General features: G+C 41.5%; 1 protein-coding gene across 1 annotated transcript in view; it reads right to left on the minus strand.

Annotated features, from left to right (window-relative positions):
- ADSS2 (adenylosuccinate synthase 2) overlaps window positions 1–23,066 on the minus strand; it is a 338,000-nt gene that overhangs the window by 275,799 nt on the left and 39,135 nt on the right. The gene's annotated exons all lie outside the window — the stretch shown is intronic.

Raw genomic sequence — 23,066 nt, forward strand, 5'->3', positions numbered from 1 at the left:
CAATGATGAGCAGGTAAACAAACCGAGACGTTCTGACCTGGTACAGCAGTACTGGTTAAAGAATGAGGGGAGTGAGTCTGAAGGGGACTATTGACGGTGCCGAAGAGAGGAGGAAGAGTGCATACTTGGTGCAACTCTAGAAATAGACCAGGCAGGACCATTTGTAGATGGGAAAATAAATGGGGAGAGTGTTACTTTTTTGGTAGACACAGGAGCAACGAGATCAACTGTCAGGTCAGCAGATATTAGAAATCTTCCTCTGTCGGACGAAGCAATCCAAGTGGTTGGTGTAGCCAATACACAGATTAAGACTCGTCTTACTGAACCAGTAAGGGTAAGAATAGGGAAATTTTCAGACATGCACAGGTTTGTAGTTTGTGACACTAGTCCAGTGAACTTGTTAGGTAGGGACCTATTGTGCAAGATGAATTGTACAATTTTCTGTACTCCGGATGGAATAGCTTTGGAGACACCAGATGAGGATGTCTTGTACAGGATGACTCTAGACAATAGAGAAAGTGAGATTGTTGGTGCGTATGCTGTGTTTAATCCAGATGATTTGCCTCAGGAGTTGAGACACACAGTAAAAACAGCGGTTTGGGATTTTACTGGAGAAGATGTGGGATTGATGAATAATGTAGATCCAGTGAAGATTTCAGTGAAAGAGGGGATTGTTTATCCTAATATCCCACAGTACAGATTGACACCAGAGATTATTGAAGGAATAACTCCTATAATTGACAAGATGATTCAACAGGGTGTTTTGAGAGAGTTACTGAGTAGCCGTGTAATTCACCGATAATGGGGCTAAAGAAACCTAATAGAAAGTTCAGGATTGTACAAGATTTGAGAAAAGTTAACAAAATTGTGGTGGCATGTTGTCCCATTGTGCCAAATCCTTCAGTGATTTTGTATCAGATTCCTCATGACACTGAATGATACACGGTGATTGATTTGTGTCATGCTTTCTTTTCAATTCCATTGCATCATGATAGCCAGCCGATTTTTGCATTTCGGTTTGGACAGCGTATTTTAGCATGGTGTCGTATCCCACAGGGGTATACGGAGAGTCCTTCGATATTCAATCAGTTGTTGAAAAAATCTTTGGAGAGTTTGATCATGCCGGAGAGCTCAGTACTAGTACAGTACATCGATGACCTACTTGTGGCATCGAAGACACGTGAAGCTTGTGAAGTAGATACCATAGCTTTACTGAATCATCTGGCAGATGGAGGGTTAAAGGTATCTCCAGCCAAATTGCAGTTTTGCAAGAAAGAGGTGCATTATCTTGGAAACAATATTGAGAAGGGTCTGAGAAAGGTGACCGATGACAGGATCAAAATTATCAGAGGAATGAGAGCCCCAATGACCCAGAGAGAAGTGAGGATGTTTCTGGGGATGGTGGGTTATTGTCGTCAGTGGATAAGTAATTGCTCCCTGATAGCAAAGCCACTGATTAAACTGACCAAAAGTGAAGTGAAAGACCCATTGGAATTGGATGCAGAACAAATGGCAGCATTTGAGGAGTTAAAGAGCAGAATGTGTGAAGCTCCTGCTTTGGGGATGCCAGACTATGAGAAAGAGTTTGAGTTGTACTGCAGTGAGAGAAATGGATGTGCACTTTCAGTGTTAATTCAGAAACATGGGCAACTGAGAAGGCCAATTGCGTACTTCTCATCGACACTTGATCCCGTAGCTGTGGGTTTGCCAGGTTGCCTGAAAGCAGTAGCTGCTACATGCAGAAGCTTGGAACAGAGTGAGGGTATAATAATGGGATATCCAGTACGGGTATTTGTACCTCATGATGTGGCAATTCTTTTGACAAGAAGCAGAACTCAATATAGGTCACACAGTCGGCTGACTAAATATGAGAAAATCATTCTGGGAGCATCAAATGTGACTCTTGAGAGATGTGTGAATGTAAATCCAGCGACTCTGTTGCCAGATGCTGACAATGGGAATGTGGGAGATGATGTTGATCATGATTGTTTGGATGCGCTTGACTACTGCAGAAAACCTAGACCAGACATAAGAGATTTGCCATTGCCTGAGAGTGATTATGTATTGTTTGTGGATGGATCATGTCTGAGAACTGATGATGGTGTGCTGAGTTATGGAAGCTTCGTCTTTGAAAGGAGTGAGGTCTGCTCAAGTGGCTGAATTGGTGGCATTGACGAAAGCTTGCAAGATTGGGAAGAATCTGAGAGTGACTGTGATGACTGATAGTCAGTATGGATTTGGAGTGGTTCATGATGTTGGCCAACTTTGGCTTCAGAGAGGTTTCTTGACGTCGAGTGGGAATCCAATAAAGAATGCTGAAGTGATTGGAAAGTTGCTTGAGCCGATACAGCTGCCTAAAGAATTAGCAGTTGTGAAATGTGCTGCTCATGGACAAGGAGATGATTTTGTTACTCTTGGTAATCGTTTTGCCAATGACATAGCACAGTATTGTGCAAAGAACAATAATTCGATTAACAGGGGACGAGACAAGGAGATGTCTTTTTGTTCTGTGATGTTTACTAATGTCCTAGAAACGTGGGATGAAGTGAAACAGTTGCAGGATGAAGCAGGAGATGAGGAAATGAGAGATTGGATCAAGGCAGGTTGTGCCCCAAGAGAGACAGGTCATGTGTGGATCTATAGAGATGGTAGACCAGTCATGCCGAATAGCATGCTGTCAACAATGGCAAGGATGTACCATGGTCAGGGGCATCTGGGAAGGGACGCAATGATTAGGTCATTCGAGCAAACCTGGTACAATGCAAAGTTCAGGCTAATTGCAGAAAGCATCTGTCAAAGATGTTTGATTTGTCAGCAGTTCAATACTGGGAAAAAGACAGTGGTGAGCCTTGGAACAATAGGCAGAGAAGGAGGTCCTTTTACCAGAATGCAAATAGATTTCATTGAAATGCCCCAAGTGAACAGATTGAGGTATGTTCTAGTGGTAGTATGTTTGTTCTCAAGATGGGTGGAGGCCTATCCGACTAGGAGGAATGATGGAATAACAGTTGCAAAGTTACTGTTAAGAGAGTTGATTCCTAGGTACGGGTTCCCAGTGACAATTGAGTCAGACAGAGGTGGACACTTCTACAATGAGCTCATGGGTTTAATTTGTGAAGCATTGAGCATACAGCAGAAGCTACATTGTGCATACAGACCAGGGGCTTCTGGGGTTGTTGAACAGATGAACGGCACAATCAAAAACCGAATTGGTAAGATGTGTTTAGCCACTGGAATGGAATGGCCTGATGTCTTGCCTCTAGTGCTTATGACTATTAGGTCTACTCCAGATAGAACCACAGGGTTGAGTCCACATGAAATATTAATGGGACGTGCGATGAGACATGCATTCGTGCCTGTCAATAAGTTGATGACGATAACTGATGATATGATTTTGGATTACTGTAAAGGCCTGGCTGACGCAGTTCATTCTGTGTTTCACCAGGTTGGAGAAGACGCTACCACACTTGAGAAGAAGCAAGCCCATGATCTGAGTCCAGGGGACTGGGTGAGGATTAAGGTGCACAGGAGAAGAAATTGCTTGGTTCCAAGGTGGGGAAGGCCAAGACAAGTCATTCTGACTACGACAACTGCAGTAAAGTGTGCTGGTGTGAAGAACTGGGTTCATGTGAGTCATACTCTGAAAGTTCCAAATCCAAAAGAGGGGACTGGTAAGGAGTATTTTGAAGAGTCAGATTCCAGTGATGATGCAGAAACTGAACCAGTGAGAAGAAAAAATAATCCTGAAAGGGGGGAAGGAGAAAGAGAGTCAGGTGATTCTTTTTTCATTCCAAGAGAGGCTTCAAGAGAAACATTGAGAGTCTCAGAGGAGAGATCAGATTCTGTAAGAGTGCCTGAAGTTCCAACGAACAGTGGAGGAGAAAGAAGAGAAGAGAGCAATTCCACAGGGACTACACCTGAATCAGATGAGGAGGTTGAAAATCCACTTGAGATTGTACCTGAAGAAGCAGGGTCAGAAGAAGATAGAGAGGGACAGATTGCGGAAGACCCCCGAGGAGGTGTAGGGAACACTTCTGATAAGCTAGGTGAAGGGACAAGTAGACAGCAAGAAGATTGCTTGTCGGAGACCCGAGGAGGGACAGAATTAGGGAAATCTCAATCAGTGGTAGAAAAGACTGTGGAGCAAAAGAGAATTGTTCATGGACAAGAGGCAAATGAGACAGAATCAGATGAGAGTGAGAATGAGAAATCAGAGGGTCAAGTTCTGAGAAAGAGAACTTGGATTGGAGAGAGAAATAATAAAGAAGTGAGACTGAAGAGGAGCGTAAGAGGAGATCTTTGGCCTAACAGAATAAAGAGGCTAAGGTACAGACTGACACGAGCAAGTGCAAGTTCAAGTTCATCGAAAGCTGAACAGGTGAACGAGGTGTCCAGTCAGAATCAAGCAAAAGGTGAAAAACAAAAGGTCTCAAAAGAACCAGAGGAGATCAAGAGAATCAGAAAACCTAACCAGAAGTATAGGTCACCGGAATGGACGTACGTGGCACTGTCTGAAGGTGAAGAGACAGAAAGTTAAGGAAATCCAAAGGGGACCGTACGAGAAGTGGTTGAGGAGAAAACTGTTGGAATCCTGAAAGTTATCCTGACTGACATTGGGAAGAGTCGGATGCACAGGATGTTGTTGAAGATCTGATACAATTTGATGTTGCTGAAGAAGAAGTGAAAAGTGATGAAAATCCAAACTGAGTGAACTAAAGGAGTCATTTGGAGAAAAGTGGAAAGAAAACGTCTGAAATTAACTGTTTGAAATAATCTAGTGTTCTAGAAACTCAGTAGTGGAGTAGAAGAGGCTAAGTCAAAAGACACTGCCAGAGTAGTAAAATGGCTAACACAGAAAATAATCAAAGTAGATGTGCCTTCTTGAAAAGATGGTGTAGAATGTGCTGCTGCTGTACTGGAATATTAATGCTGTTATGGGGTGTACTAGCTTTATTAGTTACCTTTAGGGTTACAATAGAGACTTTTGGAACACATACTGAGAATATGACTAATATAGGGAAGAATTCACAAAAAGTAGTTCCAACTAGAAGTAGTAACATTTACATACATAAAGATAGGTCAATTAATGATTTTTCTAGCAATGTTTTTTCAAAGTTGTTGTACGAATACGTAAAGACAATGGAGGTTAGGGATTGCTACGTATGTATGCAATTACCTGCGTCCGTTTCAGAGGTTGTTACTTATCACCATTTACCAGCTACGTATGGGATTTCATGTAGTGTGCTAAGTAGTGTTTTTTATTTGTTAGGGAAAATAGATTATGAGATGTCTAACAAAGATAACATTTTTGGGCAATTACCTATGGATAAGAAGCTGAATCCAGCTAAAGAAGCTAACATTTTTGGTGAGATTTTTATTGAGGCAGAAGAATTAACATTAGATTACATTTTTCGAAACAATTTAACTTGCAGTTTGAAAGAAGAGGAAAAGGCTTACCTAGACTTAGTAGAGGAAAGGAGAGTGAGCATGCATGAGAAGGCAGGGAAATATGAAATGAGTGAGACAATATGGGATATTGAGATGAGAAAGGAGTTAAAGAATGGGGCCAGTCCAACTTTGGCTTTAGATGCACCACAGAAGGGTAAACTATGCATTACCAGAAAGAAATCCCAGTATGATAGTTATTTTGTTGGGACTAGTGAGTGTCATGATACATACTTTATTGCAACAGGATGGGGTTTTAGAGGTGGTGAAGATCCAGTTTTCCCGGGAGTGTATTATGTTTGTGGGAACAGGGCTTATTACAGGTTGCCTGACCATTGGTATGGTACGTGTTATGTTGGCCTGGTCTTTCCAAAGATTTTTCATATAGATAGGATAGAAGATGTAGAACACATTAATCTACTAACACGTTTTAAGAGAGAAACTTGGTCAGAAATTGTAGGGGATATCTTTGGAGCTTTAATTCCAGCAGTGGGAATTTCTTTAAATGCATATGGAATTCGGAACCTGTCAACAGTGGTGGATCGCTTATCGACAAGTACCGCTGGAGGGTTTCTTTTGGTAAATACGGAGCTGATTGCCGTACGTGCCATGTCTATGCAAAATCGACTTGCCCTTGATATTCTATTGGCCAAGGAGGGTGGAGTTTGTGGAATGCTGAAAGTTCAACATTTTTGCACTTACATTCCTGATGAAAGCAGAGATCTAAAGGTCTATATCAAAAATATTACTGATTTGCATGAAGAATTAGTACCACTGGAAGCTGAAAGTATCTGGACTAAAATAGCTAATAAGCTACTAGCTGTTAAGAGTTGAGTTTTATTGCTAAGATAGGTAGTACCATCATTGGTAAAATATTATTTCCTTTGACATGTGTGATTGTTGCTTTATTGATGCTTAGATTAGGGTGTTTGTGTTGTAAAAACAGGGGAGGGAAAAAGAGAATAATTGGAGGTAATTCTGCAAAGAAACAAAAGAGGTCAAAGAGAGACCCACAAGAAATAGAATTAGAAGAATTGAGGGAGAGTGTTTATTTGGAGTCGAAGAGGGATGATGAAAGAGAATCTGGTGTTTAATGTTGTGTCATAAAACACATTTTCAATTTCTCCTAAAATTGGGACAACATTTTTTTTTTTGGGTTGGTTTTTGTGGTGATATATATCACCAAAGGGGGGATTGCTGGAGCAGGGTTTTCTATTGAAAATTTATTGAGATTTAAACTCCAGTTTATGTTATATGTCATGATTAAAATTACTAATTTATAATCATTAATATTAATTTTGTTGAAAGTCTTGATTAACCAACATTACTAATGAAGAGAAAATTACACGCGGGAATGCATTTATGTTGCTTTATTAATACGTGAACTAAATTGGTGAGCAAATTAATTAAATGACTGTCGTAAAGTGCTATTTGTTTCGTGTTAACGCTTTTTAAATAACGTGCTCTAATGCTTCTTTGTGTTGCAGACGGCTAGATAAATACATACACATAAGGGTATTAGTGGGGATTAACACTGTATAATCATTATAATGTGGTAACGTTGTTTTGTGCTTCTTTTAATTAAGATGGTCCGTTTTTGGCCTAAACCAAGATGGCCGCTATTTACAGCCTGCACTCGAGTGATTGAAATTTGACGAGAGGCCTTGCTGATCATGGTTGGAAGTCACCTGACCACAGCCTCTGTCTGAATTAAAAGTTTCCGTGAGGACAGCAGCTCCGGGTTGCTTCCATTTGCCCTTGGAAAAGAATAAAGCCACAATGAACTGAGATAACTTGCGGTGGTTTCACTATGGTACCAAGGAAGAGCATTCATAAATTTATCGTTCCCTCAGCTCGAGTTTCCTTCTTCCGTGTTTTTATTTTTGTGATTTTTTCTGAGCGGAGGTTTTCTAAATGTTGCCATGCGACATCCTTTCCTGCTCGCTCTGCTCAACGGCTCAACGGACATTCAGAGTTTGTTTGTTACTTTTATTTTGCAAGTTTTATTATAAATAATGTTAGACTAGGGAGGGTCTAAGACCACTTCTTCCTGAACCTATGTTCGTGAGGATCGATGCTGATCGTGAGGACGGCGACTCGGGAGACTTTACTGAGAGACCTGTCCTGACCCATTTAGCTAGAATAGGTAACTATGAGAATAATGATTTTGCTATTGATTGACTTTCATTTGAACTAATTTAGATAAACAATCATTTGTTTGAATTCCAGTGTCGGTGGTTTTTTCTTTGTCATTTATTGAGTTTCAAATGTATTTCCTATGTTTAAAATCATGACTCAGGACAATTTCTTTATGGTCGCATTGACCTCGCATTAGGTGCAGATTGGTTTAGGTTTCTTTCCTATATTCAGTGTGGATAGAGTAACAGAATGAATGTCAGTGTAATGGGCCCTAGCGTATGATGAGTGTATGTGCGTGCGACTGTAGATTTACTCTGTCCGTGGAAGTAGGGGGATTTTATATGCGCCGATCTGCAGCAAAGGCGTTGATCTGTGATTGCATGGTAAGCTTCTTGGCGAGGATTCCGAGGTTTCTGGTGTGGTTGGAGGGAGTGGGTGCATGCCCTAGGTCTGATGGCCACCAGGAATTGTTCCATGTGTTGCTGCTGTTGCCAAAGATCAGTACTCCAGTCTTGTCTGTGTTCAACTTCAGGGAGTTGTTCTTCACCCAGTCAGCAACGTTTGTCATGCATCTGTGGAAATTGGTTTTGGTGGGGTCGTTGTGAGTGAGAGAATGAGTAGGGTATCGACTGCGTAGGAAATTATGTTGAGACTGTGGGATATGACTATGTAGGCCAGTGTGTTGAAGAGGGTGGGGGATGAGCCCTGAGGGACACAGTATGTGATCTCCTTGTGTTCAGAAGTGAAAGATGGCAGGTGAATCCTTTGGTTTCTTCCGGTGAAGAAGGAGGTGATCCATTTGAGCGCATACTCTTGGATGCTGATGGGGTGGAGTCTTTCGATCAGTATGAGGAGGGATATGGTCTCGAAGGCTGCCGAGAGGTCGAGAAGGACCAAAGCTGCAGTTTCTCCTTGGCCGAAGAGGCTTCGGTGGCTGTGATCAGGGCGGTTTTGGTGATGTGATTGCTGTGGAAGCCAGTTTGGGAGGCGTTTAGTAGCTGGTTCTGCTAAAGGTGTTTCATGATTTGATTCTTGATGATCTTTTCCAGTACCTTCACTGGGAACTGGAGCAGGAAGATTAGCCAGTAGTTTTTGAGTTCGGTGGGGTTGGCGGAGGGTCTTTTGAGTAGTGGTTTGACTACCGTGTGCTTCCAGGCATCAGGAAATGTTGCGATGGTGATATAGGTGTCGAGTAGGCTGGGGAGTTCCTGGCCAATCCTTTAGTTTCCAGGGTTGAAGATGTGGTGCGGGCATGGGTCTGTGGAAACTCCCGAGTGTATGGATTTGATGGTGGAGGTGATGTTCTGGGTGGAAAGGATGTTCCAGGTGGTCAGTGTCTGGTCCGTGTCGGTTATGGTGGTGGGCTATGGTCGAGGAAGTTCGTAGGCGTGGGTTGGCGTTCAAAGTTTCTGAATATGGTTGCGATCTTGTCGTGGAAGTGGGCGAGGCTGTCGCACAGCTCCTGAGAGCGTGTGATGTTGTTTTCGCTGGCAGCCGGGTTGGAGAATTCCTTAAAGATGTTGAAAAGTTTGTTGGTGTTGTTGGTGCTGGTTTTGATGCATACAGCAACAGCCGTCTTCTTTTTTGCCCTCTGTGGTAGAGGTTGAGGGAGGCCCTGAAGGATGCCCCGTCGGAGGTGTCCTTGCTGGTGCGCCATCTCCTCTCCAACTGTTTGCTGTCTCGTTTCGCTGTTCTATATTCATGGGTGTACCAGCAGTCTTTTTAGAGGGTTTTCTCTGGATGATGCTCTTGATGCGGTCCGCGCAATTGGTGATCCAGGCGCTATAGTTTCTCACGCTTTGTTCGAGGTTGGTGGCATTAGCAAGGTTTGAGATGTTGAGAGCGTTCACCCAGCTGGTATCTGAGATTTTATTCCACCTAGTGAGCGGCATTGGTCATCTTGGGTGTGGCGGAGCTGGAGATGCTGAAGAGGACGATGGAGTGATTGGTCCATGTGAGTTCTGTGACATGGCTGTATTTTACGCAGTTGCTGGAGGTGAAAATTGGGTCAAGAGCGTGTCCTACGGTTTGTGCAGGGTCATGGATGATCTGGGTCAATCAGAGGCTGCTCATACGGTCGAGGAGGGGTGCAGTGTTTTTGTCATTGGGGTAATTGATGTGGAAATTTAGGTTGTCGAGGAAGATGTAGTCCTTGGAGTCCAAGGCTAGGGGTGCAATGAAGTCTGCAATGGTGTTGCAGCAGCTGGAGTGCGGGCCTGGGGGACGGTATGCAAGGGTGTCTACGATGGTTGTCTTGTCTGTGTGGACCTTGAAGTTTAAATGTTCCATGGGGGTGGTGGTGTTGTATCTGGTGGTGATGGTACACTATATGGTCTCTTTGTAGCTATGCAAATTCTTCCTGCAAATTTCAGCTAATTTAACACAGAGTTTGGTGTTTACATTTACTTTTGCGGATTTCAAAAGAAGGGAATTTTGTAATGTGAACCAAAACACAATCTTGCTAATATGGTTAGGAGGGCATCCACACCGAATTGTTTGCACTGTGTTGAGGCAGAAGGGCTTTTCATGCACACACTATGAAACAGCACCCATATTAATGACTACTGGAGCTCGATCATCCAGGACCTTTCAAAATACTGGACGTTTCAATCCCGCTCGACCCAAAATAGATCTTGCTAGGAATCCCAAATGACACTGATGTTCAGCGCTTCAAGCTCTTGTTTAGTGCCCCAGGCCTGTTGGTGGCCAAAAGGGACTTAGCGAGACAATGAGGAGTGACAAATGTACCCTTCGTACATGTATGGAGACTAGGGATGGACCACTATATGGAAGCGGAAAAAGTGACCTACCACAGTAGATGCTGTCCCCATAAGTTTCACAAGATCTGGGGATGGTGGAGGGCCTACTATGGACTGGAGTCTACAGAAAGTTGTTCTGAAGTAACTCGTGGGCCAATTGCTGGAGAAGCCTACTCTGTGTAAGGTGTACAGTGCCACGTTTTGCAAGTGCTGTTCCATAACCAATTTGTGTCTCTGTGCCTTGATAAGTGTATTGAGTACTCTACAAATGACACTGTGTATCTGCAATGTGCATTTACTGACCATGTTGCCTGTGACTGTATTGCTTTTATTGGTCATTTGCATATAAGAAAAATAAAAACATTTAAAAAGAAAATAAAAATCACAATCTCGCTGGGGAACGGTGTGACCGGAAAGGCCATAGGTTAGAAAATGCCATCTAACACATACATGTGAATACTTGTACATGAACAATACAACTATTTTAAAATATATCGGAAGCAATAGAAACACATGAGGTTCATCGATTTGTTTTGAAATTCTGAAGTGCAATAGAAATAAAGATTAAAACAAAGACATGTGTTATTTACAAATGATAAGAATGGGCAGAAATCCGCTTTCCACGCTGGCTTCTCTGCGCTACACAGGTTTAGCGCTAAAACGGCATGTCTGTGCAAATGGCAGCACCCTACTACATAATACTTCAGTTATATTTTGAGTACAATGTGCTCTAAAATGAGCCACTGCGCACACACTACTCTCCCACCATACTCCTGCTGAATGCACCACCATTATGAAAACTGTTCCAAAGCAACAGGTCTGAGACCTCGCCCGGAGTCAAAGAAGAGTTGGTGAGACAAGTCTAGTATGAGGTCTTCGTCAAGTTTATCTCTTTTAGCCTGGTGGCTGGCATCGGATCAGTGAGAAGTTTTAATGCTCACTATAGCCTTCATGAGTTCACTCCGAGTAACTTCTTTTGAGTTGTTTCTACCAACATAGCCATTTGTGTGTGGTATTCTGCCAAATTGTTCCAGAGCGGCAACAGTCTAATCTTTCTCAATTTTTCATCAAAAAGCATAGATAACTATTAATGTTCTTCTTTCGTATTTTTGACATCTAGAGTGTTTGAAAGAGTATATTCTTTCATAATTCCACAATTTATTTGGCTCGGTCCAACTGCGATTGAGATCCAAAGACAGAGGTTTTTGCCACAAAGATGCTCTTTAATACTGCTTATTTCCTTTCCCAGAGTAGATAAACCACAGCTGAAGAAACTAGCCACCATTTCCATTGACCACTTTGAGCTTCTCCCGGTCTTCAATCAGATATTTATTTTATTCGTTCTGCGAATTTCTTTGATTTTATCTATTTCATTTCACAATGACGAGGGAATCCTTCATTTGTTTTGCTGGGCTATTATAGGGGTTAACTTGAATACCTTTTTACATGACGGTAATTGAGACAATATACTCAGTGCCAGGGTAGAAATATAGAAATGTGTATTGTTTCTGGCCCACTGGGTAGGCCGTTTTGCTTGGCTCCTGGTCACAAGCTTTGTTAAAATAAGGGGAAAAAGAATGTGGTGGTCGTCTGTTCAGGCCACATCTATAGGAGGTTCTGTCTTCACGGTTCCTTTTTTTTTTACATACAGGAGCATCATATAGATTTGGTCTAGGTCTCTGCATTTTAAAATGTGCTCAGTTGGGAGAAGCAAAATATTTTGGTTGCCCCAGTGCAGAATAAAGTCCCCTAAAAAGAGGCTGATTGGAGACAATATTGTTTTTCCGATACGAAGTACCACCTGGTGGTTACAGGGACGATGCAAAAGCATCAAGGGGTCAAGATAAGATATATACTGCTACATGTACACTTCCTGTAGTTGCATTGTCACACAACAACTGATGCAAAAGAAGAACTGGGAATATTGGCTATATTATTTAGACAATGCTATGAACACATTATGGTCTATTTTTTCTGTATTCTGGCAAGCTAATTTTTCATTTCCATAATTCAATTATTGTACAATGCTTTAATGAATATGTTAATGTTAAAAAACAATAAACAAAGTAAAAAATAAAAAAGTACCATCAGGTGTCCTAAAAATGCGTTTTAAAGTGTGAGTGTGGTTGTGTTGGTCATCCTCAATCCTTCTTCCACACACTGCAAAGAGGGTTCACTTACACGGATGTTAAAAAGTGCTGAGCACACAGTACCTGGAACCCATTGTGGGTACAGCGTCAACTGTATAGTACACGCAGTGAACTTTACTTTCAGGTCTTCTATTCTGGAATATGCACAGATAATGTCATCAACCTAATTTGTGCAACACGCTCGTTCAGCTTCTGTTCTCTGGCACCAATTGGCCCACTGTGGTGGGAGTGGCCTTTTTCGGCCAGGATTACAAGGATGACGAGATTTATGATGACATAGAAAGTATCTTTTAGAGCTACCGTTACTTATGTTCACAGATGAAGCAAAATAAAAAACTATGCTAAGAGGTGGGAAACGATTGCAGCACCCGATTTCATTGCTAATATGAAATCATTGCCATTTATAGTTACAAACGCGTCTAATGGCGTTACATTTTTCATATACAATCTTCTTATACTCCCTAGAAAAAAAAGCAGTAATACATTTATTTTTTCACGGATTCATGATTTTTTTTTTGGGGGGGGGGCTGCGGCTCAAAACCCAACTTTTCCTTGAAAGGAAATACCATGACAAGCTTGAAACATGACCCAGTCCAAATAAGTGGTTCGATATAGGATTTTCCAAACGTGCAGAGGGCAAATTCATTGTACCATGCTCCAGGGTAGCTGAGCAGTCCTGGTGAGTGGGGCCGTTGTGCAAAGCAACTGTTTTGGATGCAGGTCGGCAGTTGTGAGCCAACAGTGTGGTTGCTCTTAATGCATTTGTGCACATCTCCCATCACACAAACTTTAGTACTTGGAGGGTGCTGTGCTGCCCTACACTGCTTCAAGCAGGATCTGCGTCACTAAAGGCGGGAAGGTTCTGGATCCCGCCTACCCTAGAGTGCACCAGGGCCACATATTCATCACTTGGTCCTATAACATGCCTTCTCCTGAAAGTATGTCAACACTCTGAGTCCGCGTACTCCAGTACTGTTTAACTCCACCAGGTGCGATACAAAGCATCAGGTACCGTTAATGCCAAGGACTTCATCTCAGTTACTGTGCCGCCTCTCATCTGTCTAAAACCACCAACCTTGTCATGTTCGCAGGTCTTTATTTACCCCTTGCATTGTGGGTGCATCTTCCAATCAACCAATTTTCCGTCTTGGTTTGGAAGGGATTTTTCCTTGGGGTACAAACATAGGCTTTCTCACAATCCAAACACTTGCTCTCAAATTAGCAACGATATGAGCCTCTAAAATTCTTCCGTCACGCATGTACCAATCCCAGTGCCACTCATTTTCCTCACATTGGAGATGAGACACTAAAAATAATGCCCTTTCGCTTAAATCTCTACCAACAAGTAGGTACCATGAGGTCAGACCAAAATGACTTCCTGGACCCTGACAACTGCACCACACTTGGAGCAGACATGGAGCATGAAGGCTCGAAAGGGATTCATGAAGGTGTGGGGAATGAGCAGATTGTTGGATGAGCGCCATTACAACACTATACACATAACACAGGTCCTCACACTAGAAACTGCAATAACCTAAGACCTTATACGAGCTCTGTCACTCTTGACGGCATAAGAACTATTGTAGGAATGTCACACAACAGCAAATGCAGAAAAAACACACTAGCTGGAACTGGACTGTGTTACATTAACTGGAATCTGAAATGCATTGCAGCCTGCTGTGGTGGTAAGCAAATGTCAATAAAACAGCAAGCAAAGTCACCTTCAGTGTTTAAGAAAGGATCCAAAAATAACTGGCTGCTTCTCCAACTAAATGCCCAATCAACCTGTTTCACAGCTTTTTGTAGGAGAGCAGACAGAACAGGTGCAGCTGCTAAAACCTACTGCAGGGCCGATCATGCTCTATAGTAGTGATTCTTAACGTGTGGTTCCGGGACCCTTAGGGGGCCACAACGTCTACTCAGGGAGTCTGCAACTGCTTAAAAAATAAATTAACAGATTAATAAAGTGTACATATTATAAATATGTAAGATGTAACATTTTTGCCATGTTCTGTAAATGTCTAAGAATTTGAAAACGGAGGTTAAAAATTAAGCTGATATCCACAGACTGATTGGTGGGAGCAGTATAAGTGCATCAAAAAGAATGTAGTATGGACGAGAAGTGTTTTTGACTTTGCTTATGAATAAATAAAATATTTAATCATTCATGTATTTCTTTTATGAAAGCTTATTTCTGAGATTGTGTATACACTTTGGTGGTTCATATAATTGCTTAGGCCGGGGTATCCATATTCCAACAATGACTCAAAGGGGGTCCCCTCATCCCAATACTGAATAAATTGGGGTCCACAGTAGTCAAAAGGTTTAGAACCACTGCTCTCAGAGCTACGCGGGTACCAGCAGGTAACGGGTCAAAATCCAACCAGTCCATCAGGCTTCTCATCCTTACAGCATCATTAAATCTTCTGATTAAGATACTAATAACATTTAGTAGGGAGATGATATGCATGTACTCACTAGTTAATGTCTTTTTTTATTCCTCTGGCTCCCTCTTTGCACATATTTAAGGACGAGTGTAAGAAAACTAGCTTCGTATAGTCAACCTACAGTCCTGCCACGGTTGTAGAATGTTCAACTATATAGTACAGGGGAGTAAAATTCTCAGTAATGTCATCTGGGCCTCGTTCGAGGTGGTTGACCTGCCTTACACAGAGGATACAAAAACTGAATTGCCTCAAAGCACCTGGAATAATGGTCATAAAGTGAGTGGCTGTGTGAGGAGCTGGAGACTCAAGTCCTCGACGGTAGAGCAACCCTCACTGATCACCAGTGAGTGCACAGTTCAGACAGGCGAGCTCAGTACCCATGCTCATTCAGTCCTTGGCTGCCACACTATACTCCCAACAGCCAGACTGACTGCCTGTCAGTCGGCAAGGGGGTTTTGCAGGAAAAAAAACAGCGAATCAGGAATAAAATCTCTGAGGAAATCATAAGGGGAAATGTGATCCCATATTTTGTATGCATTTCTGATAAACGTTTTAGGGGTGCATTTCTGAGAATCAGGTTTAAATTGCCACTAGTCTCTACTGGATAAAGAAACAGTGGGGAATACATTTACCTCATCTCTCTAATGTCTGCAAAGACGGGAGATATTGCCATAGCCTGGGTGCCACACTACACTCATGCAAATTTGTTCTCCGACTCTGCTCCAGCCATGTGATTGACTGGATGAAATGTAAAGCCAAAACACATTAAACACACACTCTTCTCTCCGCCAGCCCGCACATCCCAAAACGATAATCACGCTTTTCCAGCATCTCTATTGTGACGGTGATAAGAGGACTTCCGTTTCCGGAGCCTTCAGCATTCTTCTGTCAAAGGTTTTTTGTGGTGTGTGCATGAGGGAAGGGAGGGTGGGAAAGGCCAGGGCTCCAGATAAGATTCTGAAGTAGGGGTATTTTATTCTTTAGTTTTACAAGTGAAAATTAACTCACTGTTTAGAAATTTAAAAAAAGGCATTGTCGTTCAATACAGCAGTATAATTGGCCAAGTGATTTTTTAAATGCATATTTTTGTTGTAATGTGTACATTCTGTGTAGCTAATTAATTTAAACGATAGCTATATAGAAAGACACACACACATTAACATATACATATATATATTTATACACATACATACACACACAGATATATAGACAGACAGATAGGCACACCGCTTTTTTTTTTTTTTTTTTTTTTTTTTAAATCAAACCCATTTGTTTTATCAGGCAGAAACAATAGTACAGCCCTCCTTGTGGTGAGGGTGTGCTAATGCCATGGAACACCACGGGTAGAACTCATGCTTTAGACTATCCAACATGCCATCTTTTTATGTTGCTTTTCAATATCTTACAAATTACAGTAGCTGCTTGATTTTGACTTGTAAAGGGACTATGCATCAATTACCTGGAGCTGTGCGGGTGTGTGAGAAGGGGTGGCAGTTGGGTGTTTATGTATGTGGGTGGGAGATAGCACACAGTAATCACTTTAGATGGGCATGGGCATGTGCATGTTGAGAGGGGACACATTGAAGGACAAGTATGACAGTAGACTTGGAGGTCTCACCATTATCATGACAACATCAAGCATGTTTTAAGAGACTTTGGGTAGGTCAGTTTCTAGCAGGGCTCAACAAATTAATCCTCTTTATCTGCATAGCCTATGTTCGGGGGGGGGGGGGGGGGAGTAGCCAGATTGCAGCTTCAAGCTCCCATGTCCTCAGTGGGGCTGGCTTTATAAACTATAGCCCCTTAAGTAGTCACTGTTATGACTAGACTTTCTGATGTTAGTCTGTGGAATGCCGAGTTTTAATTGTGATGTACCACAGCTTTTACATCCTATGATGATACAAGGAAACTGTGGGGGTCGGGATGAGTAGAAAATTCCCAGAAGAGAGCTTTTACTGCTTACAAGTACCCAACAGCATGAAGTAATCCAGCAGTATGTGAGAATGGACATTTGATTTGACCCAGGAGAACTAGAAGAGCGACGGTAAACCTTTAGTGCAAACTGCAAACCACTAAAGCCTTAGAGACTGACGTTTCGCTTGGGCCTTTAATGCTGGAGCGGGCTTTAATTGCCGGTACAGCCAGCTAGGTAGGTCTCTAGTGCTATAAGAACATTCCAATCCTTGAGGGCAGCATGTTCTAATTTGTAAGACAAACCCTTCACGGAGCCCGAGGAGGTTGAAATTCCGTCGGGCTCCATGAGGCCTTTGTTCACAGCAACAGCTGGGAGCAAACATTGGAATGTTGCTGCTCTGGGCTTCAACCAGCCATTATGTATGTATGTATGTACGTAGCCCGGAGCCCTCTATAGCCTTCAATGGGGCACTCAACATACTAATGTTCTAATAAACAACTGATATATTATAGGAATACATCATCGCCACAACAACAACAGCGGCTATCCTTAAGGGTCCGTCTGGCAAAAGGTTAATGGTAAAACTGTAGATGGAAATACGCAACACAGTCGGCAGGGCAGGGCACTGCCAAGCAAACCAAAAGAGATGCTAACGCCAAAAGGGGCGCAGGTGGCTACCACTTTAATTTTCACACATTTTAAAGGGGTAGTGTGGATGTAATTTTTTTATCTATCCTTCCTTTCCTTCTCCACAGCAGCTAATTGGCCAGACTATGTGTAACATCAACCAGTGTCGGCATTTTAGTCACAGAATGCTACATTCCAACACTTAGTTTTGATTTTACCATAAGTGCAGGTTTAAAGTGCAAAATTGTCAAACACTGCTGAACCAAAACAACAGGGCTTAGTGAAGGTGTCCAGTATACGAGTTGTACGGGGCTGCACTAGGGTGACCAACTGGCATGAGTGAAAAATCAGGATGGTCTGTGTAAAAATTCAGGACAAATCTTTGGGACAAAAGGTACGTTTTATAGACACATCAGAGGAGGTTGCACAATAGTATATAAGTAAGTAAACAGACAACCAACATAAGTACAAGTCAAAACAAGTTTATATTAGGTTGAAAAAATTGTGCACTTCACTATTTTTTGGTATGCGTGTAGCTTTGAGCAACTGCGCAGGTCTTTTTGTGGCATTTCATATGATCATAATCTATTTATATGGTTACTGCACTGGGCTGTCCAGTCGGATATTTTGTTTACTATTCACTGTCCTGAGCAGGCATGTTTGGTGAGAGAAGTGGTCGGGAAGATCTGCTTGGATGGACTTTGTTACTAACATCTCATATCGGAGTGCCATTGCATAGAACGTAGCTGGGACCTGCAGTGCTGGACTAGAGTGCAGTTCTCCGAATAGCCAGCTTTATTAGTACTGGGCCCTTGATATACCTCTGTAAAAAAATTGTGGTCTAGAGATTTTCATTTTTGATTTGTGTTTTTGTATCATTAGAGAAGTAATTTAGATTAGGTTGACACTGCTAATCCAGGCTGAATTTTTTTAAATGGCGGATACGTTGTAGTGATGATGTAATATTTCAGCAACATTAAACCGGTATACTCCATTTTTGTGTCAAAACGTAGGTTTTTGGAGTCAAGTAGTCTTATAGAGACAGAAAATAACACCTCAGAGCACCCCTGAAGCCATTTTCCAAAATAGCGGCTCTATAATGATGCATTTTAGCCATCATATTGGTAATTTATTTTAATATTGTTTTTGTTTCAGGTTTTCCGTTGATTCAAATTCGTAAACCTTAGCGAAGCAGGTGGTAGCAGAAGATCTTCACCTCCTGACAACTAACTACAAAATCTGAGGACTCCTTCAACAAAGAAAAATGTGTCATATGACTACTCCGAAATAAAAATTAATATCAACTGCGGCTGGACAGAAGAGAGTTCAAGGTGCTGCAGAAATACGGCAGACGAAGTTCACAAAAGACTGAAACTGATGGGTAAAGAGGATCAAATATTTTATGATTGTAACAACAAGTGCTACAAATCCTATACAATGAAAAAAACAGCCTGGATATTTATTTTTTATTTTTAATAGCAGCAACCAGTAAATCATGAGAATCAGAGTCTTCTGAGAAAGCAATGACAACCAAACCCAATGTCCATCCACTTAGAAGATCAATGGTTACCCCTCGTCCACCTCCAACAACTGATCAGCAAGCATAGGATCTTCAATGCGTTATCTGTGGGTTAGCCAGAACAAGGGCCAAATGAATTGACAAAAGAACAAAATACAGAGTATGTGAGTCTCAACGGGAAAACAAATTTTTATCTGCAGCTAGTTTCTTGCAAGATAATGTTTTCAGCACAGTAGCGGACCTAAACAGCGAGGTGAATGTATATGCAATGGACTTATATGTCCACTCGAACTGCATGCATTAGAAAATATGAATGTACAATGAACTCCCCGCAGCAATGTAAACCCCATCCTTCAGTTAAGTTTGTACTCCTTGAAAAAGCAAATTAAGTTTTAAAGCAACTCGAGTGTGGGCTATAGGTTCACACTCAGTGAGAGGAGAGAAATAATGGTCAACATTAATGAAACTCTATTGATCCATAATAATGAAATTAAGATTTTACTGCTGAGAATCTACAATGACAGAATTTGTTTTTGCCAGTCTAACAAAAAGAATGAACCACTTTTGGTGATCTCAGCGGATTGGACTGCTGACGTTCTTGCTGCCAAAATAAGATAACAGGATGTAGTAAAATCAGCAGGAAGCATTTTAAGAAACGTCCTGACAAATTTAGATTTTGGACTTAATGAGAAATTTTGCGATGACCCAAAGCTCCGCAAATCATGGGAGTCAACAAGTATGCCTGATGTTGTCTTAACACTTTTTACATCATTGTTTAATATCAGCAATGCAAAACTGTTGCAAACTAAAGTTCTTGAGTTCAGAACAGAAACAGACAACACGGATGATGGCTTTGAAGATGTGAGCGAAGAAGTGGAAGGCAATACCAACTGTCTTTTCCAAATCATGTTTTATGAATTACATCACGGCAAATAGAAAACTCCACCACACATGATGACTGTCCAAGCAAACTATGACAAGTGCAAACGTAGAGAGCTAATCACTTCAATGAACAGGATTGGTGTATCAACAAGTTATAATGACATAGTATGGAGCAGGAACTTGTTAGCAGCTTCTGCTGTAAAATCTTGTGAATCTGACAGCACACCACTTCCAGGTCACTTTACCAGGAAAAGATTTACAATTGCTGCTCTTGAAAATTTTGGATTTTGAAGACCGCTCTTCTTTGTGTGGAACATCCAGCACATATGATACTGCCATGGTGCTTTTTACAGACTGTACCAATGAAGTAGCTGCTGGAAAACAAGTTGTGTAAGTTGTTGGCATAAACAAATGAAGCTGCAAACTATTAACTCAACTGCCTAGTCAGCCTGTGCAAAATCACTACAAGCCATCAACAAGTCCCAGTCCACTAGAAAGATTCAATGTGGCAGAGGACATGGATCTTCTACCTGATGCTGCGGAATTTATCATTATCACTTATTCGGTGCGGACTGAAGGATGAAGAAAAGGCAGTTCAACCGTGAGCTGGAATTCTTGCTCTGGTCTCCCAGAACACCATCTCCCAGAACACCGTCTCACTGAAGAAGGTTCGGTTTTTACCAGTAATACCATCTCCAGTCACAAACTAAGCAACAGTATGCTCAGCTTGAAGACCAGCCTATCCTGCAAAGTTTCTAAGAGTAAGGCATTTTCTATATTGTAGCTGACATTTTTATGAGCAATCCAGTAGAATTTGATTACATTTATCCAAGAAGGGCCTTTCCACATGACAAAAGTTGTGTTGCAGCGTGTAGGAAGCTATCTCAGTGGATGTGGCATAGACTATGCACTTAATGAGGCTGAAATCTTTGGAAGCAAAACTGTCCAGTCAGTATTGAGCGGAACTCATTATGTTAATTCATTACAAGGTATGCTCATCATATCTGAGGCTATAGAAACATTGTGTTGGAATTATTTCTGAAACAAGAATGACAAATTAGGTTTTGCATATCTTATCTCTAAAGTGAACAAAGTACAGTGTGCACTTCATTACAAAGACACAATGCAAAGCCAGACAATGTTCAATACACTCAGTTCAGATAAAGAAGAGTTTGTCAAAGAATGTGAAGAAAAATCAGACCTTTGCAAGTACTGGGGAAATGTTTTACATATGATAGCTCTAGTGAAAAACTTGGTACATGCTGATCGGAAAGGCAATTGGTAGCTGCATGTGAAAACTGTGGAGTCACTGATTACTGTGTTTCCCGAATTTGATTGCACAAACTACCCAAGATATGGCTCCTGGTATTTGGAAAGAGTGAAGAAGCTGGAAGTGGGAAAAGCATACCTCTACAGACATGCAAAAGTGAATATGTTGCTCAATGGCAGGTAGTTTTCCATAAAATCCTTTCTTTTTGCAATGTCTTCAGAGAGATGACAAATTCAAAATTAATGAACCCTTGTGAAACTGTTCTTCACCACAAACTTGTGGGAAAGAGATGGGAACGTATTAATAAAAGTGTTGCCAGCCTTCTTTATTTCATGCAGGAGCAAGGAAACCCCTTTAAAATGACTGGGTCTGTATGCCTACACAACTTCTTGACCAAACAATATGTGGCAACTATAAAGACACGTCTACTCGATGTCCTGGAACATGGATCGAAACTATACACAGAACTGAAGCAGGAGAGTTTTGTACTGAACGGGGAAAAGTTGTTTGACATAATCACTAAAGATAAACTTCTATGCTTTCATTGCCATAGAGTTTTGTCCAACCAGCTACTACAATGCAGGTTACAAAAAAAAAAATATCACAATTTTCGCAAGCACAAAGATGGATGCAGCACAAGAAAGGGGTGAATGTATCAAGAACATTCTGTTGCATGAACTTCTTCCAACAAACCAGTGAAGCACAAACTCGTACAACAGCTAAAAAATAAAAACTTTCACCTGAAGAATTTCAAATTGAAACGGTGTCCTCATTGAAAACTGCTGTTGTGGACCATATGTGCCAATTGTGAATGGTCAAGATTTCATCCATGCAAAACTTTGGAGAAGTCGTTCAGACTATTCTATAGATATCAAAGTCAGTGTGCGTCTTGCAAGAAATGCATATTGTCTTTCACAGTTATCTTGAACTATCCATCAAAGAATGTGAGACAATCAGACGAATGTCTACAAGTGGAACAATTGACCTTGCCTGCATCAAAAATTCAACACCTATACCTGTGCAACTTGATAAATTCTGGTCATCAACTATGAACAAGATGAACTTCGAGATGTTAACTCACCAAAACACTGCTGATGCTTCAGCGAACACTGAATTTCCAATTATTGCCAGTGGAATGATTGTCAATGAGGAGTTGGTGCCTTGAGCGATATTTTCAAGAGGTCTGGGCCATATTGTTCAAGAACTGAACAGCAAACTGGAGGAAGCGAACCTTCGTGTTGTGCCTCATGTTGAGTGGGCTGTTCGAAATCGTTCCAATCGAGTCATTGCACTGTCAAATGACACAGATATTATTGTGCCACTTAGATTTGTTGCAATGTTCATAAGTCAAGGATTGTCCGTTATGGATACCTTACGGAACAGGCAATAAAAGACACTTAATCCTGCTCTATATTCTGCACAAGAAACTTGACCTAGAGATTCCCAGTGTTCTTATCAAGGCACATATTCTTACGGGTGATGACACTATGAGCAAAATTGGAACAAAGCTTGGAGCTTTAAGTACTGAATCTGGGAAGTTTCTAAAAGGATTTGCTGGGACAGAAGAAGAACGTGACTTTAAAGATGTAGAAAAATATCTTGTGCATGTGTGGAGAATGAGTTGTGACAGTCACACATTTGACGATCTTCGGTACAGTGATTTCAAGAGATCAGTCCCGCTAAGTGACCTTCCACAGACATCATATTCAGTGCTTAGACACGTTAAAAAAGTGTTCTACTTGATCAGAAGATGTGTAAATGTTTTAGATCATGCATAAGTAGAGAAAGATCCATGTGAATTTGGTTGGGAAGATATTGATGGGGTGCTAAAACCTATGAAATTTCTAAAGGCTCTACCCTCAGAACTTACACATACATTTACTTGCCAAACCAGTAATACAAAAAAATGTCCC

The sequence above is a fragment of the Triturus cristatus genome, chromosome 6 (assembly GCF_964204655.1).
Source record: "Triturus cristatus chromosome 6, aTriCri1.1, whole genome shotgun sequence".
NCBI classification, from domain to species: domain Eukaryota; kingdom Metazoa; phylum Chordata; class Amphibia; order Caudata; family Salamandridae; genus Triturus; species Triturus cristatus.